This window comes from Apodemus sylvaticus, chromosome X (assembly GCF_947179515.1).
Source record: "Apodemus sylvaticus chromosome X, mApoSyl1.1, whole genome shotgun sequence".
Classification (NCBI taxonomy): Eukaryota; Metazoa; Chordata; class Mammalia; order Rodentia; family Muridae; genus Apodemus; species Apodemus sylvaticus.
In genome coordinates this window covers 1,424,535-1,438,579 of record NC_067495.1, presented here as the reverse complement: position 1 = coordinate 1,438,579, position 14,045 = coordinate 1,424,535, and the positions used below count along the sequence as shown (strand labels likewise).

The 14,045-nt window shown below is 43.5% G+C and overlaps 1 pseudogene; it reads right to left on the bottom strand.

Annotated features, from left to right (window-relative positions):
* Positions 1 to 3,417: 3,417 nt before the first annotated feature.
* On the bottom strand, positions 3,418 to 4,397 carry LOC127675032 (L-lactate dehydrogenase A chain-like; annotated as a pseudogene).
* Positions 4,398 to 14,045: the final 9,648 nt, after the last annotated feature.

The following is a 14,045-nucleotide window of genomic DNA, read 5'->3' as shown; positions in this document are numbered from 1 at the left end:
TTTACTCAGTTTCTCCATTACATTCACTCTAGGACCCCAGACAATAGAACGGTTGCACCTACATTCATGGTGGGTTGTTCCCCTTCAGTGAGAAACTGCCTCATACAGACTCCCAGAGGCCTGTTTCCTAGGTAACAGTTCTGTCAAGTCGACAATAGGGACTAAACCTCCCATTCTCTTTACTCTTTTCAGGCTCCCAACACATGAGCATGTTGTGTCTTGATAATTATTCAACGTCTTTCATTAGTATGTCATAGATCTTATGTGTATCTGGAAAAGTTTGTATATAATTATTGTTACTTATTTTTTAAAATATTTAACAAAGCTAACCAGTGAGACAATTTGAACCCTAAATCTTTTTTTTTTTGCCAAATCTATCCTAAATTATCATAGCTCAAGGGCTCCTCCTGTTTCAGTATCCTAAGTAGCTACGATTACAGACCTATATCTTTATTTTTGTTTGATTCTAAATATTTGTAAATTCCTAGATTTTTTCTTTATCAAATATATTAGCTTTTTTTACATTTATTTTATGAGTTTGTTTCCTGCATGTATCTCTATGAACCACTTAAATGCCTGGTGCCTGCAGAGGCCAGAAGAGAATGTCACACTCCCTAGAATTCAAGTTACTAATGAATGTGAGCAACATGTGGGTACTAGGGATTGTATCCAAGTGCTGTGCTGTGCTGTGGAAGAGCGTCCAGTGCTCTTAACCCCTGAGCCATCTCTCCATCCCATTTAAAAATTTATATCACACTTTCCCCCTACCCCCATGCCCACTTATATCACATTTTTATTTGTTGATTGTATGTGTGAGTGCACACATGCACATGCCACAGTGCCCTTGTGGAGATCAGATGACAAATTTCAGAAGTTTGGTCTCTCCTTCCACCAGGTGGGTCCCAGGGATCGAACTCAGGTTGTCAGGTTCACTGGCAAGCACAGCTGAGCCATCTCACCAGCTCTAGAGTATGTTGTTTAATTTCCCAATGCTCAGAGAGTTTACTGTTATGGTCTTTGATATTGATTTCAGGTTTAATTCTATCATGGACAGAAAACACACTTTCTATGATTTCTTTTTTTAAAAAGATTTATTTATTTATTTATTTATTTATTTACTTATTTATTTATTATATGTATGTACACTGTAGCTGTCTTCAGACACTCCCTGAGAGGACACTTGTTATGGATGGTTGTGAGCCACCATGTGGTGGCTGGACTTTGAACTCAAGACCTTTGGAAGAGCAGTCAGTGCTCTTAACTGCTGAGCCATCTCTCCAGCCCTACTTTCTATGATTTCAATTTGAAATTCATTGAAGTTGGATTTGTGAACCAGGTTATATACTATCAGTGAGACCTGATCTATATGCATTTGAAAAAAACTTTTGTTCTGTTTGGGATAGAATGGTCTATAAGTGTCGATTAGATTTAGGAGGTTCTTCTGTGTTTCTCTGTCTCTGTCTCTGCACCACCACTACCACCCCAACCCCCACCGTGTGTGTGTGTGTCTGTGTGTGTGTGTGTGTGTGTGTGTGTGTGTGTGTGTCTGTGTGTGTCTGTGTGTGTGTTCGTGTATTCACATATGCATGAAAAAGCACATACATGTGCATGTGGAAGCCTGAGATCAAAGTATCAACTGTCTGCCTTGGTTGTTGTCCATTTATTCTGTGAGATAGTGTCTCTCACTAAACCGGTGTGCATGTGGAAGCCTGAGATCAAAGTATCAACTGTCTGCCTTGGTTGTTGTCCATTTATTCTGTGAGATAGTGTCTCTCACTAAACCGGAGCTCATCAATTCACTAGGCTAGCTGGCCAGTGAGCTCCAGGGACCTGCCTGCTTCTGCACCCCCAGCACTGAAGTTAACAAGGCGAGATGTGTACTGCCACACTTAATTTTCACATGGGTGCCAGGGATCCAAACTCAAGTCTTCAAGCTTGATGACACATTATTGACTGAAGCATCTCCCCAGGTCCCGCCCTTTCCGTGATTCTGTCTGCTAATTCCTCTAACCCAGGAAGAAACATGGGAAACTACAACTGTAACTTTTCATTTGCCTGTTTCTTTACTTGATAGGATAATTTTTGATTTGTGGGGTTTGGCTCATATGCTTCTAAATTGTATATCTTCTTAGTGAATTGACCCTTCTTCAATATTTACACTTCTTGATCCCTGGTAATATTTTTGTTCTAAACATTGCCAAGTTTTCCTTTGGTTCATATTTATATTTTTTTCATTATATTTTCAACCTCTTACTTTGTGTGCATGCATGTGGTGCTAGGGCCTTGTGTATACTAGGAAAGTTCTCAACCACTGAACCACACCTTCACCTCTTCACCATCTTCCATTTAAGGTTTTATTTTTGTTTTATATATGTGAGTGTTTTGCCTGTGTATACATCTATGAACCACATGCATCCCTGAATCTTCACAGGCCAGAATAGGGCATAGGATTCCTGAAACTGGAGGTGCAGATGATTGTGAGCCTCTATGTGAGTATATGATATTAACTTGGGTTGTCTTTGAGAACAGCCAAGTGCTCCTAAAAATTGAACCACCTTACCAGGCTCTTTTATTTTAAGCATGAAAAGTTTATTTTGACTCACAGTTCAAGAGATCAGTCTATGAGGTAGCTAGTTACATTGCCTCTGCCATAAAGAACAGAGAGAGGGGGAATCCACCCACTTGCTTTTGAGCTGCCTGTATCACTATATTTGAAGTGACTTTTCCCTTTAGCATATAGTTTATCATTTTTTCATCCTTCTAGTAGTCTGCATTTTTGTTGGTATATGTAGACCTTTTTTTACATGGTACAATTATTGATATATTTGGGTTTATTCTGCCATTTGGTCTCTTTCCCCTATTTTTCCTGTTTCTTCTTCTTCCCCTTCCTTTCCTTCTTTTGGATTTTTTCCCACTGTTCAAAGATTATTTGGTGTTTTCCTTGGCATGACACTTGTGTGATTGGTTTCATCATCCATATGCAGATGTTACATTTCACATACTATTGCAATGTACACTATAGACACATAGAACACATAAAACATCCTGTAGAACATTTATGCACAAGATATGCATAATGGACTTGCACACTGGAGCCAGGTTATCACTCACTGGGAACTGTTGGCCTAGGTGTGTTTGGTGAGGGTGTGTAGTTCAACAATGAAGCAGGCTCACAGGATGATCAAGGCCTGCACACAGCTGGCAGTGTGTCTTGGAGACAGTGGGACTGTCACACTAACCAGGTTACCACTACACCAATACCACTTAGCAGCAGGGTAGAGATGTGAGAACTGAGATTTTTTTCCCCAGACCACCTCAACACAATTGTACTAACCACCGCTCAGATTAGAAGTGTGTTGTCTCCATAGAAGCCCTGCTGCAGCCTGGACAGTGAAATGCTAGGACACTGGGAAGACTTTAGAACTTCAGCTCCTTCTGGATTCCCTAGAGGGTATCTGCACTCTTCTTTAGGTGGGCCTCCTCCTCAGGAGTCAGTGTCACCTTCACAACATCCAAGATTCCATTTTGTCCAAGGATACATGGGACACTGAAGAAGACATCATTGATTCCATCATGACGTTTAATCATGGAGGAAATGGGATACACTCACCTAAAGTTCTTCATTATGCTCTTGGCCAAGTCTGCCAGAGATATAACAATGGCCCAGGACATGTAACAGTTCAGTTTGATCATCTCATCATCATTGTCAAGTGAAGCCCCTTCCACTGTTCCTTGTCTGCATCAGTGCCCAGTTCTGGGTTTAGAGACTTCAGGGAGATGCAGGCAAGTTCACACCACTCCAGACAGGCACACTGGAGTCTCCATGTTCCCTTACGACCCATCCATGACAGTTTAGTGGGTGAACTCCTAGCCTTTCTCCCATTAGGTAATGAAACGAAACTGAATCTAGATTGCGACCACTTCCAAAAATGCATTTTTGGGGAAAGCCACATGTTTTCCAAGCCACGTAGGTCAAGATATCAACTGGATTTGAGACAATTTTGGACTGTACACCACAACGATGGGAATGATGAGCTTGAAGATACATTTTGCTGGACCAGATTGAGTCAGCTCTCTTCCTTCTTGCTGACAGCCCCCGCTGTGATAATGACCAGCTTGGAGTTTGCAGTCACACTACAGTCTTTGCCAGAGATATTTTTGTTGTTCTATGGAGAAGGCTGCCAAGCTGGAGATCTACATCTCTCCCTTCAGCATGTCTTCCATGACATCAACACAGGGCAAGCTCATCTGCCAAGTCCTTCATTAACATACTGATGGCAGGAGTCATGCCAACAGCACCAACCCAACCACAAGAACAGTAACCTTGTTCTAGGGAATCTGTTCTTAAGAAGATTCACAATTAGCTGGACTTTAAGGGTTGCCATCTTGGACTTTGAATCTTTTAGGACCACTACTGTGCAATGGGGGGAGGGTGATGGGTGCATAGCCAGTGTGGTCTGGGATTGGCAACAGTGGTTCTAGCCCTTCTTTTGGATTTTTAAAAAGGCCTTGAACTCATAAATCCGCCTGCCTCTGCCTCCTAAGTGCTAGGATTAAAGGTGTGTGCCACCACCGCCTGGCAGATTCTTGACTCTTGATTCTAACTACATCTATTTGGTTTGGTTGTTGTTGTTGTTTTAATTTTTTATGTGTATGAGTGTTTTGCCTGAGTGTGGTGTGTGTGTGTGTATTTGTGTTTGTATTGGTATTACATGTATGCCTGGTGCTTGTGGAGGTCAAAAGAGATGTTGGATAATGCTGGGACTGGATTATTACACAGTTGTGAGCTATGTGGGTTCTGAGCATCAAAACCTGGTCCTTGAGAAGACCAGCCAGGGCTCTTAACCACTGTGCCATTTCTCTAAACTTATATAAATTTTTAATGAATGCCTTATGGATTTTAAATTATAGAGCTAATATTTCTGGTTGGTTTTATTTTATTTTGAGAGAAGGTCTCTCTGTGTAATTCTGACTAGTCTGAAACTTAATATGTAGACCAGGCTAGAGTGGCTTCAAACTCACAAAGATCTACCTCCTCTGCCTCCTGAGTGCTGAGATTAAAAGAGTGCCCCATGAGTCAGAGTCTTGGTAGGTATCCCCAGTTGGCCTCAAACTCAAGAGCCCTCACTTTAGTCTCCCAAGTGCCAGGGTTATAGGCATATCTCACATTGCCTGCCTCAAAAAATGCCTATTTTGCAATCCTGGGGATGGAAACCAAGGGCTTTGAGCATGCTAAGCAAGGGTTCTAATCCTGAGCTACATTCTTCAACCCATTTTAATATTTCTTCTCAGAATTTTCATGATTGCCTTTTCAATATTGGGGGGGGTGTTTGTTTGTTTGTTTGTTTTGTTGTTTTTTTTCCAAGACAGGGTTTCTCTGTGTAGCCCTGGCTGACCTGGAATTCACTCTGTAGACCAGGCTGGCCTTGAACTCAGAAATCCACCTGCCTCTGCCTCCCAAGTGCTGGAATTAAAGGCATGTGCCACCACTGCCCAGCACCTTTTCAATATTTGTAATAGCCCTTGTATAATCATATATCATATAATTCCAAAACCTGAATGATCTTGATCTTGACATCTACTGGTAAAGTTTTCCCCACTTGAGTTAGACATTTCATTGTTTAGTATAGTGCGTAATTTTGGATTGTTTCCTGGACATTTTGGATACTGCATGTGAGACTGGATCTTGTTAAAATCCTATGAGGAATGTTGTCTGTTTCTGTAGGCAATCTATAGAATCATCTTGAAGCCGCAAGTTCCTACAGTCAATGGTTCCTGGTTTCAAAGTCAATTGAAGTTTCCATAAGCTTTGTTCAGGTGTCCTGTGCATGTGCCGCCCAACAGTTAGGCTGGAGTTGGATGGAAGTCCAGCTTTAACTCGGTTCTCAATCTGGTATGTATGTACATACAGGTTGGGAACTGGGTTCAAGCCCAATCTGCAAAGGTCTCCTTATTGGGACTTTTGAGGGAATATGTCAGATCAGAGGCCCAGGCTTGTCTCCTCTACCTACCCCCACTCTTGTCTGCATAGTTTTTGGTTTCTACTTGATTCTTTCTGATCTTTATTCTTCAATGAAGGGAATTCACATAGCAACAGAGTCATCACACGCTCTGTAGTCCAAAGAAGGCAAAATAACTTCATTGTGAAAACTCAAGAGATCAGGGATGGTCTAAGAAGCATAAAAAAAGGCATCTCTCCCCACTACAGTTGCCTAGCCTAAGCCACTCATTCTGCCCATCCAGGTAGGTCAGAGCATAATGGAATGGCAGAGGAGCTCTAGGGGCCATGGTGGGGTACTGAAGGGGAAACGGCCTGTTTAGCCCAAGTTCCCTCCCTAGAACTTCAAATCTGGAAACACAATCTAGTGAGACAGAGATTGTAACCCTTTCCCCAGTGATGGAAGCCTCCACCCATGCATGGCACGACTATGCCTTTCCTGATCAGTTGTTCAATTTTGCTTTTCTGTTGCAATAAAACAGCCTGACCAAAGGCAACCGAGGAGAGGAAAGTATTTGATTCATCTTATACTTGCAGATCACAGACCATTATGAAGGAAAGTCAGGGCAGAAAGTTGAAGGCTGGAGTGCTTGCTGTTCCATTTAGCTTTACCTCTGACAAGGGAGTGAACTCACAGCCAAGGGTACAGCAGAAACTGTGGAGGAACACTACTTGATGACTCACTCTTGGACTCATGCTTAGCTAACTTTTCTATACAGCCCAAGACAACCTGCCCAGGGAATGGTACTGCCCACAGTGGACTGGGCCCTCCTTCACCAATTAACAATCAAGGCAATCTTCCCACAGACATGCCCATGGGCCAATTTGATCTGCGCAATCCACACTTGAGACTCCCTTCTCAAGAGAGTTTAGACTGTATCAATTTGACAGTTCAGGAAACTAGAACAGAACCAGAGACTTTTCTTAGTGGTTAAGAATGCTTGCTGCTGGAGCTAGAGAGATGGCTCAGTGGCTCTTCCAGAGGTCCTGAGTTCAATTCCCAGCAACCACATGGCAGCTCACAACCATCTAAAATGGGATCCAACACCCTCTTCTGGTGTGTCTGAAGACAGCTATAGTGTACTCATATAAATAAAATAAACAAATTTTTTAAAATGCCTGCTGCTCTTGCACAGGACCCAGGTTCAATTCCCAGTACCTACAAGGTGGCTCACAAGCATCTGTAACTCCAGTCTTGGGGATCTAATAACCTTCTTCTGACATCCATGGTCAACACAGACACAGACACACACACACACACACACACAGAGAGAGAGAGAGAGAGAGAGAGAGAGAGAGAACATATACACACATGCAGCCAAAACCCTCATACACATAAAATAGATAAACCTAAAAGGAAAAAACATTTTTCAAATAATCAGAGAACAACCTTGGGTATTATTCCTCACACACCATTCACTTTCTTTACTTTTGTTTTAAGACATAGTATTTTTTAGAAGTTGTTCTTTCACGCCTGTAATCCTAGCACTCTGGGAGGCAGAGGCAGGCAGATTTCTGAGTTCGAGACCAGCCTGGTCTACAGAGTGAGTTCCTGGACAGCCAGGGCTATACAGAGAAACCCTGTCTTGAAAAAAACCAAATCCAAAACAACAAAAACAAAAACAAAAAACAAACAAAAAAAAAGAAGTTGTTCTTTTAGAGGACCTGGGTTCAAGTCCTAGCACGAACATAGTAGCTTACAATACTCTGTAACTCTGGCTGCAGGGATCCAATGACCTCCTCTGGCCTACTCAAACACCAGGCATGCACATGGTACAAAGGCATGCAGGCAAAACACCTATACACATAAAAATAAATAAACAAAAGTAATGATTTTGTTTTAAAAGACAGGGTCTCTTGTTGGCCTATAACTTACCCAAGTAGGCTAGGTCGTCTGGGTGCCTGTCTCCAACTGCTCATTGCTGGGACTATAAACACCAGCATGTGTGGCTTTTTAAAGTGAGTTCCAATCAAATTCAGGTCCTTCTGCTTATAAGTCTAGCACTTTACTGAGCTATCTTCCCAGCACCTCAATCAGTCTCCTCAAACTGACATCTGGTTGACAGTCAATTAATATCTTTGGTTAACCTGCATGCCCAGACTTAAAGTGAACTCCCAAATCATACCTTGTCAAACCACAAAGACGGCATAATGAATCTGACTTACCAAAAGGCAATCTTCAAAAATTCCTACCTTCTTGGGTAGGCATACCAAAAATGCAAAGTCCTGAATACACTACACGTGTCATATCTCAGAGAACTCCCTTGAGAAATGGGGTAACATCTACACAAAACCTACTCATGATAACAACAAATCCCAGCTTCGTGTTCCTCTCCTATAACACAGCTACAACATGTGCAGACATGCACATGTACCCAGATCTGTATCACCCCCTCGAGAGATAAGAGATGTAGAAAACCAACATGAACCTGCTGCCAGTAGTGTGGTTATTGCTTTTGCTGCCAATAGTCTCTCTATTGCCTTTGCTGTGAATGGTAACGTCTGTTATTCTTTTTTTTATTTTAAAAGATATATTTTTAACTATGTGTGGGCAGCATGTGCATGTGTGCAGATGCCTGTGGAGGCCAGAAGGCATTGGACCTGGAGCCGGACTTACAGGCGGTTGTGAGCCACCTGATATGGGTGCTGGGAATGAAACTCGGGTCCTCTGAAAGAGCCACAAACACTATTAGCCACTGAGCCATTTCTCCAGCCCCTAGCATCCTTTATTTTTCCCATCAGAGTCTCATACCTCCATTTGTATCCCTGAAACAGGACAGCTTGTTCCTAACATTTCAGACCCTTTTAACATTTACAGTATGGATACTGACCTTCATCTGTCAGACATTGAGTCCAGGGTCCTCAAACCAGACACTAACACCTGACTCTGACTCACTGTCCTGTCTTCCCGGTCCCAGATTTTAGTTCTCAATTTATGTTACCAGTTTCTGCTTCCACTGCCTCCCCTACTGATTCCACTGAGTCTCACTGTTCTGGTCTTTGCTTGTACAGACTCGGTCCTCACCTGTTCTGGCAGAAATCAAGTCAGGATCTCTGCCTTCAGAAGACAAATTCCAACTCGCACCACTAGTGCTAAGTTCTCCAAATCCTCTTCCAGTGACTAAAGTTGCACTTCCTCTCCAGATGTTAGTTCCCAACTTCAGCCCTAAAGTCAAGTCCCGCCCTCCACCTCTTGTTTTCTTTACAAAATTCCAACTTTCACAAGAAGTCACTGACTCTGCAAACCCCACCTGTGGTGGTCAGTGTTAATTGTCAACCTGAAAGAATGTTGAATCATCTGGGAGATGGGTCGCTGGGTGTGCCTGTGTTTGCCAGGGTATTGAGAGCACACATCCTAACTATAAGTGGAGAAACCGCTGAGTTGAGGTCTTGGACTGTATAAAACTGAAACAGACAGCTGAAGGTTAGAGTGCAAGCATTCCTTCCTCCCTATATCCTAACTGTGGATGCTATGCGAGCTGCTGCTTTGAGCTCCTTACAGCTTTGATTTCCCTTCCACTATACCTTCAACTGTAAGCTAATATAAACTCCTCATCCTTTAATTTGCCTTTTAAAGGGTATGTTGTGCCAGCAACAGGAAAAGAAATGAAGACACCACCCCCTATTTCTCAGAGAAGAAAGGAAGGAAAGGTGAGGCCCTCATTTCCAGGACAGAAGAGTTTGGAGAGCCGCAAGCCTGACACTAGATAGCCCCAGGATTCAGAGGCCTTCTAGAAGGAGTTCACTGTAGACCAGAGGTAATCCCAGGCACCGTCATGTGCTCCTCCAATAAACTCAGCTGGATATGGACTGGGAAACTGGGCCCTATCTCTTAGGCACTGAAAAAAATCTTGGAAACTCTAGTCAGTCCTGGGTTTTTCCAGTGAACTCTATGGCCTTTCAGGAAAGGCCCCATTGGAACTGGCAAGGGGGAGATCTAAAGCACTAAAAAGCATGTGCACATGCACAAATGAACACACACACATACACACACACACATGCACACGCACACATACACATACAGCATGTAGCTAGTTGGCCCTCCCATAACCACCTGGGATTTAGAGTCCAGTTCATCATGTAGAAGGCAGTTGGAGAATTGAAGAACCCTATAGTGTGTTCCCAGGGTCCAGTATGAACAGTATACACAATCTCCAGGAGGCACTCTGTTGAACAATAAAACACATCTGGGCTCTACCCTTTTCAAGTAGTCAACTAACGTTGTCCCTGGTCACCTGACCTGAAAGGTTGACTGATGTGCTCAACTTGACTCTGGAAGCCACATGGACTTAGCCCCATGGGATCTACACACAGCTTCAAGAGGCCGTTTGGAAAGTCTCCAACAGGTGTCAGGCTCTAGTTAAAACCATAGATGAAGTTCTTCACACATGGTAGAACATGTTTATACTCTCAGGTCTGGGATGCTGAGGCATGAAGATTGCTGGGAGTCTGAGGCTAGCCTGGGCTACATAATGAATAGCAGACTAATTAGGGCTACATGTTGGATGGTCTCAAGAAAGAAAATGAAAACATTTCCTTATGCTTCAGAAAACTACTACTTCGACCCCAGGCCCAGGCTTTTTCAGCTCTTACTCTGCTGGTGTTTTAGGCTGCAAATAAAACCAAAGGTTCCTTTGTTAAAACCTTGTTCCTCAACTGGGAGAAGCAATCATTGAAAGTTAGTTGATTGGGCTGGAGAGATGGCTCAACGGTTAAGAGCACTGACTGCTCTTGCGAAGGTCCTGAGTTCAAATCCCAGCAAGCATATGGTGGCTCACAACCATCCATAATAAGATCTGATGCCCTCTTCCTGTGTGTCTGAAGACAGCTACAGTGTACTTACATATAATAATAAATACATCTTTAAAAAAAGAAATCTATAAAAAAAAAAAAGAAAATTAGTTGATTTGATCATAAGGACTCTGACATAAGCAATGAATTACTTCAGTGATGGACCATAGCATAATGATGTCCATAGCATAATGATGTTACTGGGATATGGTAGGAGGTAAGACGCTGGTAGAGGCAGGCCGTTGTGAATAGGTGTTTGAAGGGATCTCATTGTCTCAAAAATCTGTCTTCTGATTAGCTGCCCAAATCAGAAGGCCCCTAGCATGAGGGAGAGGTTTATGAGGCCCTACTTCTCTGAAGAGCTATTGGCAGTTAATGGTTGTTGAGAGAAGGCGCATCATTCCCTTCAGCGATATAGCCACTGGCAAGTTGTCCCTGCACCAATAAACAACCTCCACCTATGCTCATGCAAGCAATCCTAATTAATCTCAGTGGGTCACAAAAACAAACAAACAAACAAACAAACAACAAAATGCCTCATGACCAAATGGGCCAAAGAAGAAATCAAGACATAAGTTTTAAAAATGTCCTGGAGGCTGGGTGGTGGTGGCGCACGCCTTTAATCCCAGCACTTGGGAGGCAGAGGCAGGCAGATTTCTAAGTTCGAGGCCAGCCTTTTCTAAAGAGTGAGTTCCAGGACAGCCAGGGCTACACAGAGGAACCCTGACTTGAAAAAAACCAAATAATAATAATTAAAAAAAAAAAAACAAAAATGTCCTGGAAATAAAGTGAGTTTGTGAGGGAGAGAGTGTCCCTGGGTAGGGAGAAGGAGTCAGTCAGGAATGTTCCACGAACAGGGGAAAGAGTAGAGGCAGAGGGAAAGTTGGCCTTTGAGTGGCCAGCGCTCCTGATCTGGTGGCAGGTACAAGAGCCAAGTTTTGTTGTAAAAGGAAACATCTAGTCCAGAATGAATGAACATATATGGTGAGGACCCCCTCCTTATTTTCCTTTCCCCTGATCAACTGGGTGGCTTTGACTCCAGAGAGACTCAGTTTCCCTTCTGTAAGTCAAGAGACTTTCTCTTCACTGGAAATGCTGGAGCATAGAGTGAGAGACAGGATTTTTGTGGACAAAGATTCTGTTAGTTCTGAGGACTGCCTCTTGGGTTACTGTTGCACCTTTGTATCTCACAATGGACCATGAGCCCTCTAGTCCCTCTGATTTGCCCCTGGCATATATTCTGAGAAATTAATCTGAATTAATGAATAGACCCCCAAAGCAATGGCTCTCAACCTGCCTAATGTTGTAACCCTAAATGTTATGGTAACCCCCAAATATAAAATTGCTTTCACTGCTACTTCATAACTGCAATTTTGCAACTGTCATGAATTGTAATGTAAATATATGATTCACAGAATATCTGATATGTGACCCCCAAAGAGGTCACACCTTCAGGTTGGGAACCACTGCCCACTTTTCTTGTTCTTTTTCTTCTTGTTTCTTGTTTTTCCCTCCTCTTTCTCCTCTTCTGCTTTTTGTTGGGGGAGCAGCTGGAAAGATGGCTCAACAGTTGGCAGCACTGGGTGCTCTTGCAGAAGACCCACCCAGGTGTGGTTTCCTGCACCCACTGGTGGGGGAGTGGAAATGAGAATTCAAACACCATCTGCCACACATTCTGTTCCCTCACACTCCAGAAAGTGGCAGCAGAAAATGCAAAAATGGGGACAAGGGGAAAGGATGATGAGAAAAATATATGTTCAGTCATTGTGGACTAGGTGATGGTGATGGTCACCCCACATGTTGAAACTGAAGAGATACCTAGAAGGAAGACAAACCTCCTTACTTTTAAAGGCTATAGTGATGGTCCCCCTTTTCCCACTGCCACTGCCTTTAGTTCAAAATTTATCAAAAAAAAAAAAAAAACGTGATCTTGGCCATGGCCCACTTCAGTTGGAGGCTGAAAGCAAGGCTTAATGTAAGAGGCCAGAAGGAACCCTTATGTTGTACTCTGGAGGGTGACACTCAGGTCAAGATTACAATGTCTTCAGGCCATGCTAAAATATAGACCCAGACAGAAGTCTTTAGCTCTCTGTCAACTGTTCTGATAGCTAGACTCCATAGGCACCTAAGTAAGAAATAACCAACAGCTTGCAAAATGGCTCAAGGAGAAAGATGCTTGCCGCACAGACCTGACAACCTGAGTCCAACTATTAGAACTCAGGATGAAAAGAGAACCAGCTCATGAAAGTTGTCCTCTGACCTCCAGAAAGACACCATCCATGCTTGGTGGAGGGAGGGCCCCTGTCTGTTGCAGTCCACCATTTCCGGACAGCTCTCTGAGCTCAGCACAAAATGGAGGGCCCCCCTCCCCCCCAGCAGGGCTTTCCGCTCTCTGCCTGACCTTATTTGGAAGAGGTTTCTGAGCACAGATGCCTGGCTTATCTTAAGCATGACCTTTGGCACAATTCCCTGCAAAATGCTTTCCCCCCAGCTGTTTGTGTAATTAGGTGCTAGGGCTCCTACCCAGATAATAGGACTGCTGACTAATGCAAACTGGAGCATACTGTGAACAACTCTCAGGCAATCCCCTGGCTGTTGCCTCCTTCCTGTATATTCCACATAATCCCCTCGCCCCCTGAACTTTAGCTGCTTCTCTGAAGCTGATCCTGAAGGTCTGTCCAACCCTGTTCTTTGACTCTGCTCCCCTCAACCTCATGGGCCGGTGGCCAGTGACCCCTGAGGAAAGGGGAGACCCACACATGTTCACACGCCAGCCATAAAATCATAGTATTGGTAATAATATTTTATATGACCAAGAAAAGCAAGAAAAGTCCTTATAGGGGGCCTCACCGCAACGCTGAGTGTGGAAAGTCTACGGAAGGCGGGTTATGATGTGGTAAGTTCCTTTACCAGAAATGAGAACCAAGAGAGCGCTTATTGAAACACATGGCAAAAGGCAGTGGGCAAACTCCTGGAGACAGGATCCTGCTTTGTAGGAGGGCAAGCTCTTTTACAGCAGTTAAAAGGCAAGTGCGAGGTCTTGTCAGGCAGAGCATTTGCGTGGGGCTCATCTCCGGGTGACTAGGCAGCCATCTCATTGAGTCTTAGCTGAGACATGAATTTTATAGCTTCAGTTCTTTCTTTTCTGGACTGGCTTTCTGCAGAAGACATCATGAATCACTAGGCATCAGGCCCTGAAAAGTCTGACAGCCCCACCTCACACACCCCACCCCACCACCACCCCGCACCCCCGTGC